The following is a 16,787-nucleotide window of genomic DNA, read 5'->3' on the forward strand; positions in this document are numbered from 1 at the left end:
ATAACTATTTACCATTGCCTGTAGGGCATATTTCCAACAGGTATCACATCCTGAGTATCTTGATTTCAATAGTGATGAGGATGACTTGTTAGGAGAAGATGACTTGCTTCTAGATAAAACTAGTGAATGCACTAAAAATAAACTTGCTATGTATCATGCTAGTCAAGAGAAATCGAATGATGATGATAATAAAGAAATTGAATGACTAACTCAAGAATTAAAAACTCTTAAGTTAGCTCATGAGACTACTCTATAAGATCATAGAGAGCTTGCAAGAACCCATGAGAAGCTACACTTCGAGAAGCTCAACTTGGAGCGAGAGCATGAGTTCTTAAAAGCAATCAATGATGATCTTAGAAAGAAGAGTTCTTCTTATCTAGCCAAACGATTACTCTTGTCTAACTTTGTTCCACAAGTTCAACCTAGGAACACTAGTAAAAAAGGCAAGAAGGTTTCTTCATCTAGTAACAACAATGCTAAAGCTAAATCCAATAATGTTGTTGCTAGTACCTCTATTAATTCCTATAAAGATTCTCTTAGACAAGTTACACTTGAGCAAGAAAAAGATGTATTGAAAGGGATTACAGAGAGGGGTGTATTCAAGAGTCTTGCCGAAAGTAAGCAATTTGAGGAAATTGTGCGCAAGCAAGGAGGACATCAGAAGAAACAAGGTGTTGGCTACTTCAATGTCAACGAAGATGTTTGGGAACAAGGTTCATATCCTACTCCCAAGTTTGTTCCCCAAGAGGAGAAGTCCACTCCTTCCGAAGGAACAAGCTCACAAGATGCCCTTCTACCACAAGACCACAAAGGCAAGGGAAAGCTTCAAGATGACATTGACCTATTTGAAGAAGCACCCCAAGCCAAGGTCAAGTGGGTTCCCAAGGACACTACTAGATCCACCTCAGCAAGTGCTACCACAACTCCAAGGATTCCCATCAATTTGGTGTGGATTCCCAAGAGGAAGAACTAGAAGTTCTTGAAGGGTGACTCTGTCAATGAAATTCACTCTTATTCATATTGCCAAGAACTATATGCAATCAACCTCAACCATATGCATTAGTTCGATGAGTCACACATTCCCTCAAAGGTAAGCAAGGAACAAGGTAATTAATGCATCTTTGGACATTATCCCATGTGCGCTTCACTCCATGTCCATAGATATTCTTGCATATGTTCTTTTGGCTTTTGGGACTAACCGATGTAGGTGAGAAGAGTTTGAGAACAACAAGGGTTGCTCCCAACTGAAGATGATCTTCATCAACATTGAGCATCCACTACTAATTCACCTACTTGAAGTCTTCTACGACAAAACCCAAGGTTAGTTGATCCCTCTTAGTGGGAATATCATATCAAGGGGGAGCTTTACTCTAAGACTTGAGTATAAGCATCTCCTAAGGATATGAACACATTAATGCTTATGTAAATGTGGTAACCCCACTTGTGCTTAACGATTAGTATGACCTATGATCAAGTATTCTTACTTGGCTCCTATGTCAATATACTCATATATATATGACTTTGTCATCGCCGAAGTGCTTGATAGGTGCTAGGATGTGTGTGAATGTTCACCATGTTTTATTCATCATTCTTATTGTGTGAGCAAGTTGGTGTGCATGTGTTTGATCATTCGAGGACATCCAATTATGCTTATTTGGCTTTCGATTTATCTTTTGCCAATTAGATGGACAAGAATGCCTAGGACCCTTCTCTAGCTATCTATGCTATCTCATCTCAAGTTCTATTCATGCTTCATCACAAAACTTGGACAAGCACTTGTCGATCCCTCTGTGTGAAGGTGCACTAGGAGTTCCGTATCGTCAAAGGCTGCCTTCAAAAACCTTCTTGAAAAAACTCGGCGTGACCAACTCCACAAACTCGGCGCCACCGATTTTTTAAAGTTGATCAGGTTTTCAATCTCGGTACGGCCAAAATCGCCAACTCGGTTACACCGAGTTTCTCTATCTCCTCACAGTTGAGGAACTCGGTAACACCGATTTTGCCATCTCGGTGACACCGACAGCGCACAGGTATATGTATCCGCGGACTGAATCTTTGACATCATGCTACCTCTTGAGCTTGCGTTGGTTTTTCCCTTGAAGAGGAAAGGGTGATGCAGCACAGTAGCAGTAAGTATTTCCCTCAGTTTTGAGAACCAAGGAATCAATCCAGTAGGAGTATCAAGGCAAGTCACTAATGTACCTGCGCAAAAACAAACAAACTTGCACCCAACACTATAAAGGGGTTGTCAATCCCTTCACGATTAATTGCAAGGTGAGATTTGAAGGTGGGAAGTGCAACAAAGTAAAAGTGTAGAGCTGAAAATATGATGTGAAGTAGACCCCGGGGCCATAGTGTTCACTAGAGGCTTCTCTCATGATAGCAAAGATTACGGTGGGTGCGCGAATTATTCTCGAGCAATTGATAGAACCGCGCAAAGCCATGATGATATCTAAGACAATGATCATACATATAGGCATCACGTCCGAGACAAGTAGACCGATACTTTCTGCATCTACTACTATTACTCCACACATCGACCACTATCTGTAAGTGCATCTAGTGCCCCTTAGTGATTTTGGTGGTTTGAAGACTTACGGGTTAAGTATCTAATGTGTTTGTGAGTGTACACAGGATCTATAAGTCATTGAGGAGTTTGAGATATTTGAAGAATATCGACCCCTAAAATTATATGTCTTCAGTTGAAGAAATTGGTCTGAAGCTGAAGAAATGAATCGCGAGGAATCTGCGATGAAATTGATATTCCTCATGAAGATACTGATATTGAGAAGTCCGGTGGTTCCTGAAGAAAATCATTCTGAAGAATTTGAAGCATGAAGATTTACACTTTCTGTTTTACCTTCTTCGCATTTGAGTAATAGGAACACCGTACTGTTAAAGGGGGTCGAAGTTACACTATGGAATGAATTTCCTCATGATGCTCAACCCAAGCCTAATACTATCAAAAGCCTCAAGTGAGGAATATGAGTGACATGAGGACTCTCTCAGTTGAGGGTTCCGACCATTTCGATAACCACGCCAAGTCACTGGTCTTATCCACTCCAACGGTCATATTATTTAAGGGCATTAGTGTCAAATCATGTCGGGATGCTCCCAGGCTATAAATAGCCACCCCCACAACCACTAGCTGGTTGGCTGCTCCGTTAGAAACTGACACTTGTCATAAGAGCAACCCAAATTCCTCAGAGCTTTCGAGAGTAATTCATCAGTGAGGAAATACATCACCCACCGAAACCACAAACCAAACCTAGTGATTGAGCATCACTGAAGAAGTTGTTCCTGTGTGGGACTGAAGCCTTTTACCTTTGAGGACTGTGCATCCTCCAGACGGTTAGGCGTCATGGTCTAGAGCTTTCCAGCAGTCAATTGTGGATCACCGGGTGACCAAGTTTGTGAGGGTTTGGAAGTCTGCCCTGAAGACTTACCACGAGAGTTGGGCGAGGACTGTGTGTCCGTAGCTCAAGGAGAATACGGTAGGGACTGTTTGTCCCGGGACTGGGTGTCCTTTGGTTTCAATACCAAGCCGCTCCAAACCAGATGTACGACTGTCAGAGCAGTTGGAACTGGGTCATCAACGACTGTCTTCACTGAGAAACGGGTTGTAATTCCTCAACTCTTTACTTTCCCCGTATTATGTGTTGATGACTTTCACTCTGACTGTTTGAAGAATTTGCTGAAGACTTTCTCTAAATTTCCTCAACCCCAAATTCTTCACGTTAGTTATTCCTCATCTGTATTCTGCGTGCCTTCTCACTGCGTAATCTGTTTTCACATTCTTCACTCTGAAAAACTGTTGTTGTGAAACTTTGCACTTCTGATCCTTTACTGTTTCCGCTGTAAGTTAGTCATCAGTGAGGAATTTCCTCAGTGATGAAATTCTAAAAATCTCCTATTCACCCCCCTCTAGTCGATATAACGCACTTTCAATTGGTATCAGAGCAAGGTACTCCCTTGTTCTGTGTGATTTTGGTTTAACCACCTGGAGTTTTTGTTATGTCGACTGCAGGCATGTTTAAGGTGACTGCAGCATGTCCTACCTACGAAGGAAATAACTTTCCCTTCTGGAAGAACAAAATGCAAATGCATCTACAAGCAATTGATAATGATCTCTGGTATATTGTGGAACATGGTGTCCCCATCATCTCTGCCAGTGTCTCTGTTGCTGATGTGAAGAAATTCAAGCAACTCGATTCTCAAGTGAAGAACATCATCTGTGGCCATCTGAGCCCAGGCCAGTTTGGAAGAGTAAGTGCTTTGGGCTCTGCAACACTGATCTGGGAGAGACTGTGCAAGGTAAATGAAGGAGTATCAACCCAGCGTGACTCTCGTGTTGATATTCTTCGCAATCTCTTCAATCGCTTCAAGAGACATGACAATGAAAGCTGCCAGACACCTTTAATCACCTCACTGACATATCAAATGAACTGCAAGCACTGGGAGCTCGAGACATCACTGATCATGAAGTTGTGAAGAAACTGCTGAGATCTTTGGATTCTTCATTTGATACTTTAGTTCTGATGATTCAAGAAAGACCAGATTACAAGATGCTTGATCCAGCTGATATACTAGAAAGGCTAAATACTCATGAATTCCAGCTAGAAGAAAAGAGAGATCTGTATGGACCAAGCTATTCCAGACCACGAGCACTGAAGGCTAGAGCAATTTCCTCATCTGAAGACGAAGACACAGATGACAGCATTTGTGACCCTGAAGAATTTGGACAGGAGCTTGCAATGCTCGTGAGGAAATTCCAGAGATTTACACGACGTGGTGAGTTCGGTAAATCTTCAAGAAGAGACATGAGGAAATCAGAATCTTCATCTAAGGACTACAAGAAACGAACCTGTCACAAGTGCAAGAAATCAGGTCATTACATTGCCGATTGTCCCCGTTGGGGAAAGGAATCAAAGAAGAAGAAATACAAGGATGACAGTTCTGATGACTCGAAGAAGAAGAAGAAATCTTCAAAATCCTCATCTTCAAAGCCTTCATCGCACAAGAAGACTAGTTTCAGAAAGGCTCGGGCACTTATTGGCAAGGAAATGGACTCCGAGGCAGAATCAGAGGAATGTGATGAAGAAGAGGGTTCTGATGAAGACTCATAATCCGGACAGGCTAGTCTTGCACTAGCAACCACCTTCGTCAGCAAGTCAATCTTCAATCTTGAAGAAGATAATTGCACTATCCATACCGATGACTATGCTGATGACTTCGCTCCAACCTTTTGCTTCATGGCAAAAGGTTCAAAGGTACCAAATAATGCCTCCTCCTCTGATTCAAGTGACTGTGAACCTGATAATTATAAGAAACCCAGTTATAGTAAACTTGCTATCATTGCCACTAAACAACAAACTGCTCTGGAAAAGCTTCAGAAACTGCTAGATAAAAGTGATGATCTGTTGAATGATGAAATGAGTCTTACCCAAATCCTCACTGAAGATGTGAAAAGTCTTCAGTCTAGATTTGATAATCTTCAGGATTGTTATGATACACTCCTCACTGATCATGAGAAGCTTTCCTATGAATTTCTTCAAAGGAAGCTTGATCTTGAGAAGCTGAGGATGTCTCATGATGATCTTCATATGGAAAATGATTCATTACTAGCTCAACAGATCAGCGCTGGTCAAGTTGAATTTATTCCTCCATGTCTTAAATGCATTGAACGCGAAACTGCTAATTCCTCACCAGAATCATCAAATCCTACCATTGCTACAAATTCTTCAACTGCACCTGCTGTGTCTATTTCCTCACTTGAGGAAAACACAAATGTTACTGATGAAAATGCAGGGTTGAAGGAATTGTACGTGACAGGCATGTACAAAATCCTCAAAGGACATCAAACCCTTTGTGATGTGCTCAAAAAGCAGATCTTGAACAGGAACCCAAGGAAAGAAGGAATTGCCTTTGAGAGGAAATTAAATGCTGATGGATCTTATTGGAAACCTGAGAAGTATCCCAAAACCTCATGGGTTGCTGCTACTGGGCCTCCTTTTGATCCATCTAATCTAACTGGCTTTTCATGTGAATTATCCTATTCCTCAGATGAGTCATTTGACTCCAACTATAAACTGTTCAAAAATCAATCTGGTGAAGTATTTGCTCGATATGTTGGAACTAACTGCAGGAATGGCCCTCCTATGAGGAAAATCTGGGTTCCCAAAAGCTGTCTTGAAAATCTTCAGGTGAATGTCCTCATGACACCACCACTGAAGAATCTGAACCCCAGATCAAATTCCTCAGGAGGACGAAAGTCTTCAAGAGGATCAAAATCCTCAACTGGTCAAAACTATGCTCGTACCCGTGCTAATGCGTCTAACATGGAGGGAAACTACAAGGAATATGAATATGAGCGTTACTCCTCAAAACATTATGTTCATAAATCCTCAAACCAGTTCTCTGCATATTCATATGAGTACTTTAATCCCCCTACTGTTAGGAGAAGTGCATTGGCTTCAATGCCACCTTTCTCATATGGTGCTCACAGGATGATGAATGCTTTGCCACCCCTTCAGATGTGGGTGGTGAAGAAATCGAACTAATCACTTCTGCAGGTCAGGTCTCCACATGAAAATCATCATCTGAAGAATTTGCTGGAGACCTGAGGAAATGCTTGATAGGACGCAAGTTAATGATTGATGAAATAGAAATATTTCACACGTCCTTACATTTATGTTATGATGAAATCACTGATCTGATGAAATTAGTATCATATTCTTCAAATCTGAAGCATATGAAATGGTAAGCTGTACTAATTCATCTGCAGGATGACAAACCCAAGAATACTGAGCGGGTTCTTGATAGTGGCTGCACACATCACATGACTGGTGATAAAAGCTTACTGATGAATATGCCACTAACTCCATCACCTCTGAAGCAAATCACATATGCTGACAAAGGTAAAAGCAAGGTATTGGGACTTGGCAAAGTGGCTATTTCCAAGGATAGGCATATGGACAAAGTGATGCTTGTTGAATCCCTTGGTTTTAACCTTATATCAGTCTCGATGCTTTGTGATCTTGATATGATTGTTATCTTTGGTAGATATAGATGTGTAGTCATCATGGAATCTGACAGATCCAAAGTCTTCGAAGGTGTAAGAAGAGGGGATTTGTACATTGTTGATTTCTCTACAGGTCCTCAACCAGCCACTTGCTTACTAGCAAAAACCTCAGAAGGATGGCTGTGGCACCGAAGACTAGGTCATGCAGGCATGAGGAATTTGCATATGCTCGCGAAGAAGAAGCATGTCATCGGCATCGAATCAGTCAAATTCCTCAAGGATCATCTCCGCGGTGCTTGTGAATCTAGGAAAATGACCAGATCCAAGCATCCCTCTAAGACTATCATGACCACTACACGTCCATTCGAATTGCTTCATATGGATTTATTTGGACCTAGTCACTATGCCACACTAACCAATGCAGCATCTTTATATGGCTTCGTAATAGTTGATGATTATTCCAGATATACTTGGGTGCATATCATAGTGTATAAAACTGAAGTGCAGGAAATCTTCAAACGATTTTCTTCAAGGGCCTCGACGAACTTTGGCATCAAGATCAAACATATCACGAGTGATAATGGAACCGAGTTCAAAAACACTGGTCTTGATGATTATCTTGATGAACTTGGTATTACTCACGAATTGTCTGCTCCTTATACTCCTCAGCAGAATGGTGTCGTCGAAAGGAAGAACAGGACTCTGGTTGAAATGGCTAGAACTATGCTTGAAGAATATCAGACTCCTCGTCACTTTTGGCCTGAAGCAATCAACACTGCATGCCATATCATCAACAGGGTATATCTTCACAAATTCCTCAAGAAAACCTCATATGAACTCCTCACTGACAAGAAACCCAATGTAAGTTATTTCAAAGTCTTCGCTGCAAAATGCTGGATTAGAGATCCTCACCATAGCTCAAAATTTGCACCTAAGGCACATGAGGGTTTTATGCTCGGTTATGGAAAGGACTCGCACACTTACAGAGTCTTCCACTACTATCACAACAAAGTTGTTGAGACTGTAGGTGTGCGGTTCAATGAAACTAATGGCTCGCAAAGAGAGAAATTGCCTTCTGATCCAGATAAGCTGTCTCCTGAGGAAGCAATAAAGCTCAAGCCTACTGAAGACATTGTCCCCACTGAGGAAATTGATGAAGAAACGATTCCCATCGCTGATAAAAACCAAGAAGATGCTCCTGAGGAAATTGCACCAGCACCAATTCCTCAGCCCAGACAAAATCCTCAACCAGCTCATCCGAGGATTGCGAATGAAGTAGAACTTGACAAAATCCTCAACGACATCAACGTGCCAGGTCCTCTCACTCGCTCAAAAGCTTCACACTTAGTTAACTTTTGTGGGCACTTTTCCTTTGTATCCATCACAGAACCCTCAAAAGTTCCTGAGGCTTTTCTGGAACCGGAGTGGATCCAAGCTATGCAAGACGAACTTCTTCAATCAAGCTGAATGACGTATGGGAGCTCGTCAAACGACCAGATCCTCGCAAGCACAACATCATTGGCACCAAGTGGATTTTCCGAAATAAGCAAGATGAGGACGGTCAAGTGGTGAGGAACAAGGCACGACTTGTAGCCCAAGGCTACACCCAGGTTGAAGGAATAGATTTCGATGAAACTTTTGCACCTGTTGCTAGACTTGAAGCTATTCGAATATTACTTGCTTATGCTAATCATCATAACATCACCTTATATCAAATGGATGTGAAAAGTGCATTCCTCAATGGTAAGCTTGAGGAAGAAGTATATGTTGCTCAACCTCCAGGTTTTGAGGATCCAAAGAATCCAGACAAAGTCTTCAGACTCAAAAAGGCTCTGTATGGCCTCAAGCAAGCCCCTCGGGCATGGTATGATACATTGAAGGAATTCCTCATGAAGAAAGGCTTCAAACCTGGTTCACTCAATCCTACTCTTTTCACAAAATCCTATGATAATGAGCTGTTTGTATGTCAAATATATGTCGATGATATCATATTTGGCTGTACTGACAAAAGATACAGTGATGAATTTGCCTACATGATCAGTGAAGAATATCAAATGTCCATGATGGGGGAGCTGAAATTCTTCTTAGGTCTTCAAATTCGTCAACAAAGTAATGGAATCTTCATATCACAGGAGAAATACCTCAAGGATGTTCTGAGGAAATTCGACATGCACGAATGCAAAGGTGCCAAGACTCCGATGCCTACCAACGGCCACCTCGGCACTGATGAAAATGGTAAAGATTTCGATCAGCAGCTATACCGTTCTATGATTGGCTCCTTATTGTATCTATGTCCATCTAGGCCAGATATAATGCTTAGTGTTTGCATGTGTGCACGTTTTCAAGCAAAACCAAAGGAATCACACCATAAGGCTGTGAAACACATTCTTAGATACTTAGCTCACACACCAACACTAGGATTATGGTATCCCAAGGGCTCCAATCTTCATCTGGTAGGGTATTCTGATTCAGACTATGTTGGTGACCGTGTGGATCGCAAGTCAACTTCTGGCACATGCCATTTCCTCGGAAGATCACTAGTTTGCTGGTCCTCAAAGAAGTAGAACTGCGTATCACTCTCCACTGCCGAAGCTGAGTACATTGCTGCTGGTTCTTGCTGTGCTCAATTGCTATGGATGAAGCAAACCCTCAAGGACTACGGCATCAACATGAAGAATGTGCCTCTCTACTGTGACAATAAGAGTGCTATCAAGATTGCATACAACCCAGTACAGCACTCGAAGACCAAGCACATCCAGATTCGTCATCATTTTCTTCGGGACCATGTCCTCAAGGGCAATATCCTCATCGACCATGTGAAGACTGATGATCAACTCGCAGATATCTTCACTAAGCCCTTGGATGAGAAAAGGTTTTGCAAGTTGCGGTGTGAGCTAAATATCTTAGAGTTCTCAAATGTTTTGTAAAAAACATGCACAGATCCTAACACTTATGCAAAGTTGATGACTTAGATGTGCAACACATGATGAATCGATTTTCTTCAACTCATGAAGAATGTCACTCTGAATGTGAAGAAATTAACGAAGAAATTGATTCTCAGGGCCCTACGACAATTGTACGCGGCGTCTGTAATCAACATTCTTATATGGTGGGTAACGCCACCGCCCAATGTGAAATTCCTCAAGTTGATTTTCTTCAAAAGATCAATTTCCTCACAATGCGTTTTTCTTCAAAACAGTTGTTCTTCATTGTGATGATTTATTACAAAATCTTCAAAAACACTTGATGACTTTCATTTGACTAGATAGATTGTGATTTCTAGTCCTCAACAACATTGCTATTTCTTCAAGTTGATGTTTCTGCTAAGTGAATGTGATCGGACCCTATTTTCCCTCTATGCTATACTTATCGAGTCTATTCAATTGTTCATATGCGTTCTACTTGAAACTTTGTTCAAAATCCTCATTGCATCCTTGTCAGCTGATGATTTTGTAACGAAAATCCTCAAATCTTCAAAAATTGCTTCTTTAAAGGCACAGTAACTGAAACCCCACTTCCCACGATCGGATAACCACGATCTCCACTATCTCCACCGCATCGTACGGGAGCTACACGTGTCCTGCGGAGACGTAGAGGCAGGGGCTATTTGGTCCGACATTCTCGCGCCAACAGTAACTTTTGGCTATAAATATGTCCCTATCCCCCTCGGCATCCTCTTCTTCGCCTCATCGCTCTCCTGCCACAGCACACTCCACCGAACCCTAGCGCCACCGCTGGTAGTCTCGTCGCCGGTGAGGAAGAGCTTCACTGCCTCGACTTCTCCGTCGCCGGAACCACGCCGGAGTCGGACCATCTTCGTCCGCCGCCGTCGTAGACGTCCTCTGTAGCCAAGTTAGGGTGCATTGGACACTCGAACGAAGAGCCTCTTCAACACAACTTTCTGTGTTCTTTGTGCGCACTTTCGAGGGTAAATATATCCCATTTTTATAGCAGATTAGATCTAAAATTTTACATCTTCTATGTGAAATCTGTTTTTCCTCAAGATACAATGCGCACATGATTCCTCAAACACTACCTATCACCGCAATCATTGATAAACTATGCTAAGCATCTAAGACTTTCACGAGATTCCTCAATTGTGCAAATTTTCGGATCTGTACAACTCTGGAACCCAAGAACAGTTGCTTAGGCAAATTCCTCAACCACTGGTTATATTCCTCAAACTATCAAACATTTCCATTTTCTTCAAATCTGAGAATGCATATGACCTCTCCAAATTCCTCGCAACCATACTCTGTTCACAGGTACACACATGTCAGCTGATGAATCTCTCGGTTCTCATCACATTAACTCATTTGCAGCATTTCTGGAAGAATCTCTTCAAGTCTCATCAGAATCCTCAAGAGTTCAAAATCATCAGCAAAATCCTCAACTAAAGAAAATGGAGGAAGAAAGAAAACAGAAGGGAGGAAAGAAACTTGAGCAAAACACAGCTGCTGATATCCCTGAGGACATTTACTTGGACTATTGCACACCTGATGAAAATGAGACAATGGCCAAGAGAAAGATACGGCTACAGAAGATTGAACGCCGATGGGCAAAGGAATGGAAGGAGTACAGGTTTGTGACTCCCAAATACGTGAAGAAATTCGCTCTGAAGCCTCCTGGCAGAAGGGCCCCACTTGAGGATCATCAAGTAGCACATCCCTCAAGTCTCATGACCATTGATGACTATGCAGATGAGAAAGAAAAGCATCTGGCCAAGCTCAAGAATCAGGCAGAAGCTGCAGTGAGGAAATTTAATGAATCCTCAGCTGCTGCCTCAGGTGCTGCTAATTCCTCAGTTGCAGATACCTCAGGCTCAGAAATTCCTCAAATGCAGTCTATGCCATCAAAGCCAAGGGCTCCAAAGCCTCAAGAGAAGTTTGCTCAGGCTTCTGTCACAAACCCTCAGCACCAAAACCCTCATTGCCAAAACCGTCAACACCAAAACCATCAGCACTAAAACCATCAGTACCAATCTCCTCAGCACCAAAATCCTCAGCTCCACCTCCAAAGCCTCAAGAGAGACCAGTACAGAAGCAAGTCGTAAAGCCTACGACTGCCAGCTCCATCTCCTCACTCCCAGCTGCAACCAGCTTAGAGACAAAGTCTTCAACACCTCCTGCGAAGACTTTGGTAACTGTTGAACGTGCACCTCTGCCCAGCCCCAGCAAAATCATCACAGTCCCGTCTGCATCAGAGGGAAGTGATGAATATGATGATGAAACTCTGCAAGCCATCATCAGAAACAAGCAAGAAAGAGTAGCTCAAGCATCAGGCAGTGCTATTCCTCTGGCCATGGACCCCCAAAGTCCTCCTTGACTACATCAATATATGGTATGAGTACCCAAACACTCCTATTGATGACCTGAAGCTTCCGCCTGGCATCAGTCACATGGTGCCCACTTTCATCAATGAAGCCAAGTGGAAAGAACAACAGGCCAGACAGGCCAAAGTTGCAAAGATCAAAAAGGAGAAATTCCTCGGGCAGAATCTCCTCAAACTGACTCCTGATGCACTAGTGACAACGCAGGCAGAGCTGCAAAAATTGACTGACAAGTACGCCAAGCTGTCAGATCGCAAAAACCTCAAGAGCAATTTCATCAAGCCCACCACTAGTGCTGTTGATGACTACAACAAGAGAACCGCACCCCCAGCACCAACTCCTCAGCCCTTGGTTGAGGAGCCAGCAGATGAATCTCCTTAGGAGGAGGAAACTCCTCAAGCTGAGGAAGTACACCAAGAGCGCCGTGTTGATGAACCGTCCATTGAAGAAATCATCATGGAAACTCCAACTGATGAACTTGCTGCCACTGATGAGACTGCTCCTGTTCCAGCTGCTTCATCAAAGCAGGCTGATGACTCTGTTCCAGCTGGTACCTCAATACCAGCTGAAGAAACTGTAGAAAGAACACCTTCACCAAAAGCTTCAAAGGTGAAGAAGATAATTCCGTCTGCATCAGACGTGAAGAAAACAAGGGCTGCTGAAAAGGAAGCCAAGAAGAGAAAAACCTCCTCAGCAGTAGAAGAAACAGAGGCAAAGCGCCTCAAAGAAATTAAAGAAACTGCTCCTCTGGACCCGGTGCCTCTCAATGTCGCCCCTTCCTATGAGATGGTCGTCATTGATGACCCAGCTACGAAGGCAGATGAGGAAATGAAGGATGTCGCCCCTGAGGAACACACTGACGAGGAAATTCAGATAGACGACATTCCTCAGACAGAAAATGTTCAAGCATCAGCTGCATCAGCTGATGAAACTGCCTCTGCCACAAAGCCAGCTGAGGAAAAACAAGCTGAAAATCCTCAAGCTGACGAAATTCAACACTCTGTGCAGACTCCTCAAGATGAGGAACAGGCTGATCCAACTCCTTCAACTGAGAAATAAGCAGAAATTCCTCAGCCTGAAGCTCAGCCAGAGCAAGCACCATCTCCTCAGCCTGAAGTACCAGCTGCTGAAATTCCTCACCCTGAGGCAAATGCTGAAGAAAATGCACCCGCCCAAGACAATGCATTCATTGTGCTTAACCCAGAGACTGCTATGGTTGTCTCCCCCCTATTCCTCAGCAAAATCTTCAGCCAGTTCAGCGTCAGCCATTCTCCAAGCGTCCAAAGTTTCAGAAAGAAAATTTCTTTGAAGAACGCATGTACTTCATCGGAGAGAACCCTTATGACAAGCCTCAAATGAGGCATCTGAAGTTTTGGACAAGGACTCAGATGAACTACTATGCCTCTGTGCTCTGTGGACGAAACAAGATATTCCACCAGAGGCATATTCCTCATGTTGAGCTTGAAGCAATACCTTGCCTGGAGCCAGTCCTCAGTGTACTCCATGATGCAGGTTTGCTCCCAATGTGCTCAGACATATCAGACTGGAACAACGAGCTTATTCTTCAGTTCTATGCCACTCTTCACATATCTGGCAACCCTGAAGACATCAACACTTGGGTGTTTGACTGGATGTCACAAAACACTCACTACAAGGCTCCTTCTTCTGAACTCCTCAGAGAACTACCCGTACCAATTCCATCAGATGGGGCTGTGAAGCTTTATGGTGAGCGTGAGCTGCCAAATGGAATGATGGAAGTCCTCATGAAGCCTTTGGCTGAAGGAAAATCTTCAAGAACAACCTTCCTCGTCCACGAGCTCAAGTACACACCCCGGTCTGTCTACAGACTCCTCTGCAGTGTGCTCGCACCGATCAAAGGCCATGACGATGAAGAAGATGTTTTAGGCCTCATGAAGAATATCCTCTTCAACATCATTCACGGTATTCCTATCAATATCCATGATTTCTTCTTGAGGACTTTGGCCGACAATGCCATGTGCCCCTTTGAGCACAAGATATATGCCTCGTGGATCATGAGATTCATCAGGACAAGGACAGGCATCAACTTCCACGCTGATTTCCAAAACCACATGGGTTATATGCCTCCTATCCGGGTCAACAAGAAGACTTTCGAGCCCATTGAAGGAAAAGGAAAATCTGTGATTGAAGAGGGCAGCAGGCCCCTTGATGGCCAGTTCAAAGAGCCAGAAGCTTATTCTTCATGGGACGATACTGAGACTCGTCCAGCAGCCCCCGTTCCTCCTCGCGTGCTGAATACCAGAGAGCTCCTCCTCAGTCTTCACCAGAAGGTGGATCGCAACCACAAATGGGTCAAACGCCAGTTTGGTGCCATTGTGAAAACCCTCACTGAAACACAGAACTCTGTGAAGATTAACCATCACTATCTGCATGAGGTTTTCGATCGCACCTGGGCTACACTTGCACATATGAAGACTCAGACTGAGCTTGAAGAAATGAACTTTGAGCGAGACTTTGACTGGTCGTGGCCTCCCAAGAAGAAGTTCAGGCTCATTCCAGTGCCAGACCTTGAAGACAGCTCCTTTTCTTCATTCCGCACTGCTGAATCTGATGAAGAACAGCTCGACACTGCAACCGGCCCAAGGAAGAAGACTACTCCCAAGAAGCATCACGGCTCTTCCTCAACCGCCAAGAAATGAAGTCTTCACGGGCATTAGTCCTCAGTTTGTCCCTTTTTGTCACCTGATGACAAAGGGGGAGAAACTCGAGAGTTAGTCTTCAATCGGGATATTTTTGGGGCTTATAAACTATATTTAAGTTACAAACTGTTGGCTCTTCTGAAGTTTTTTTTGTAATGAGTTGTAACTTAAGCCCGATGGTACTCTGACGCTTTTGAACGTTTTTCTTCGCATGCTTATTCCTCAGTTTTAATGCACGCATGCTGGAATTCGTCAGATACCATTTGCCATCATGCATCTTCATTTTCTTCATATGATATGTTATATGTATGCATGATTTACAAGACTCAGGGGGAGATCTCCATGATATAAATCATCAATGTGCATTTGCTGTGAAAAGCAAAATCCTCAAGATATGCACATCTTCAGGGGGAGTCTCTCTGAATCTTGTTTTCAAATTCCTCAAATGAGTATTTACACTTCACATTTTTAATCCCTGTTGAAGACTTAACCTAATTGTCATCAACCACCAAAAAGGGGGAGATTGTAAGTGCATCTAGTGCCCCTTAGTGATTTTGGTGGTTTGAAGACTTACGGGTTAAGTATCTAATGTGTTTGTGAGTGTACACAGGATCTATAAGTCATTGAGGAGTTTGAGATATTTGAAGAATATCGACCCCTAAAATTATATGTCTTCAGTTGAAGAAATTGGTCTGAAGCTGAAGAAATGAATCGCGAGGAATCTGCGAGGAAATTGATATTCCTCATGAAGATACTGATATTGAGAAGTCCGGTGGTTCCTGAAGAAAATCATTCTGAAGAATTTGAAGCATGAAGATTTACACTTTCTGTTTTACCTTCTTCGCATTTGAGTAATAGGAACACCGTACTGTTAAAGGGGGTCGAAGTTACACTATGGAATGAATTTCCTCATGATGCTCAACCCAAGCCTAATACTATCAAAAGCCTCAAGTGAGGAATATGAGTGACATGAGGACTCTCTCAGTTGAGGGTTCCGACCGTTTTGATAACCACGCCAAGTCATTGGTCTTATCCACTCCAACGGTCATATTATTTAAGGGCATTAGTGTCAAATCATGTCGGGATGCTCCCAGGCTATAAATAGCCACCCCCACAACCACTAGCTGGTTGGATGCTCCGTTAGAAACTGACACTTGTCATAAGAGCAACCCAAATTCCTCAGAGCTTTCGAGAGTAATTCATCAGTGAGGAAATACATCACCCACCAAAACCACAAACCAAACCTAGTGATTGAGCATCACTGAAGAAGTTGTTCCTGTGTGGGACTGAAGCCTTTTACCTTTGAGGACTGTGCATCCTCCAGACGGTTAGGCGTCATGGTCTAGAGCTTTCCAGCAGTCAATTGTGGATCGCCGGGTGACCAAGTTTGTGAGGGTTTGGAAGTCTGCCCTGAAGACTTACCACGAGAGTTGGGCGAGGACTGTGTGTCCCTAGCTCAAGGAGAATACGGTAGGGACTGTTTGTCCCGGGACTGGGTGTCCTTTGGTTTCAATACCAAGCCGCTCCAAACCAGATGTACGACTGTCACAACAGTTGGAACTGGGTCATCAACGACTGTCTTCACTGAGAAACGGGTTGTAATTCCTCAACTCTTTACTTTCCCCGTATTATGTGTTGATGACTTTCACTGTGACTGTTTGAAGAATTTGCTGAAGACTTTCTCTGAATTTCCTCAACCCCAAATTCTTCACGTTAGTTATTCCTCATCTGTATTCTGCGTGCCTGCTCACTGTGTAAT

Source organism: Hordeum vulgare, chromosome 3H (genome assembly GCF_904849725.1).
Source record: "Hordeum vulgare subsp. vulgare chromosome 3H, MorexV3_pseudomolecules_assembly, whole genome shotgun sequence".
Lineage (NCBI taxonomy): Eukaryota > Viridiplantae > Streptophyta > Magnoliopsida > Poales > Poaceae > Hordeum > Hordeum vulgare.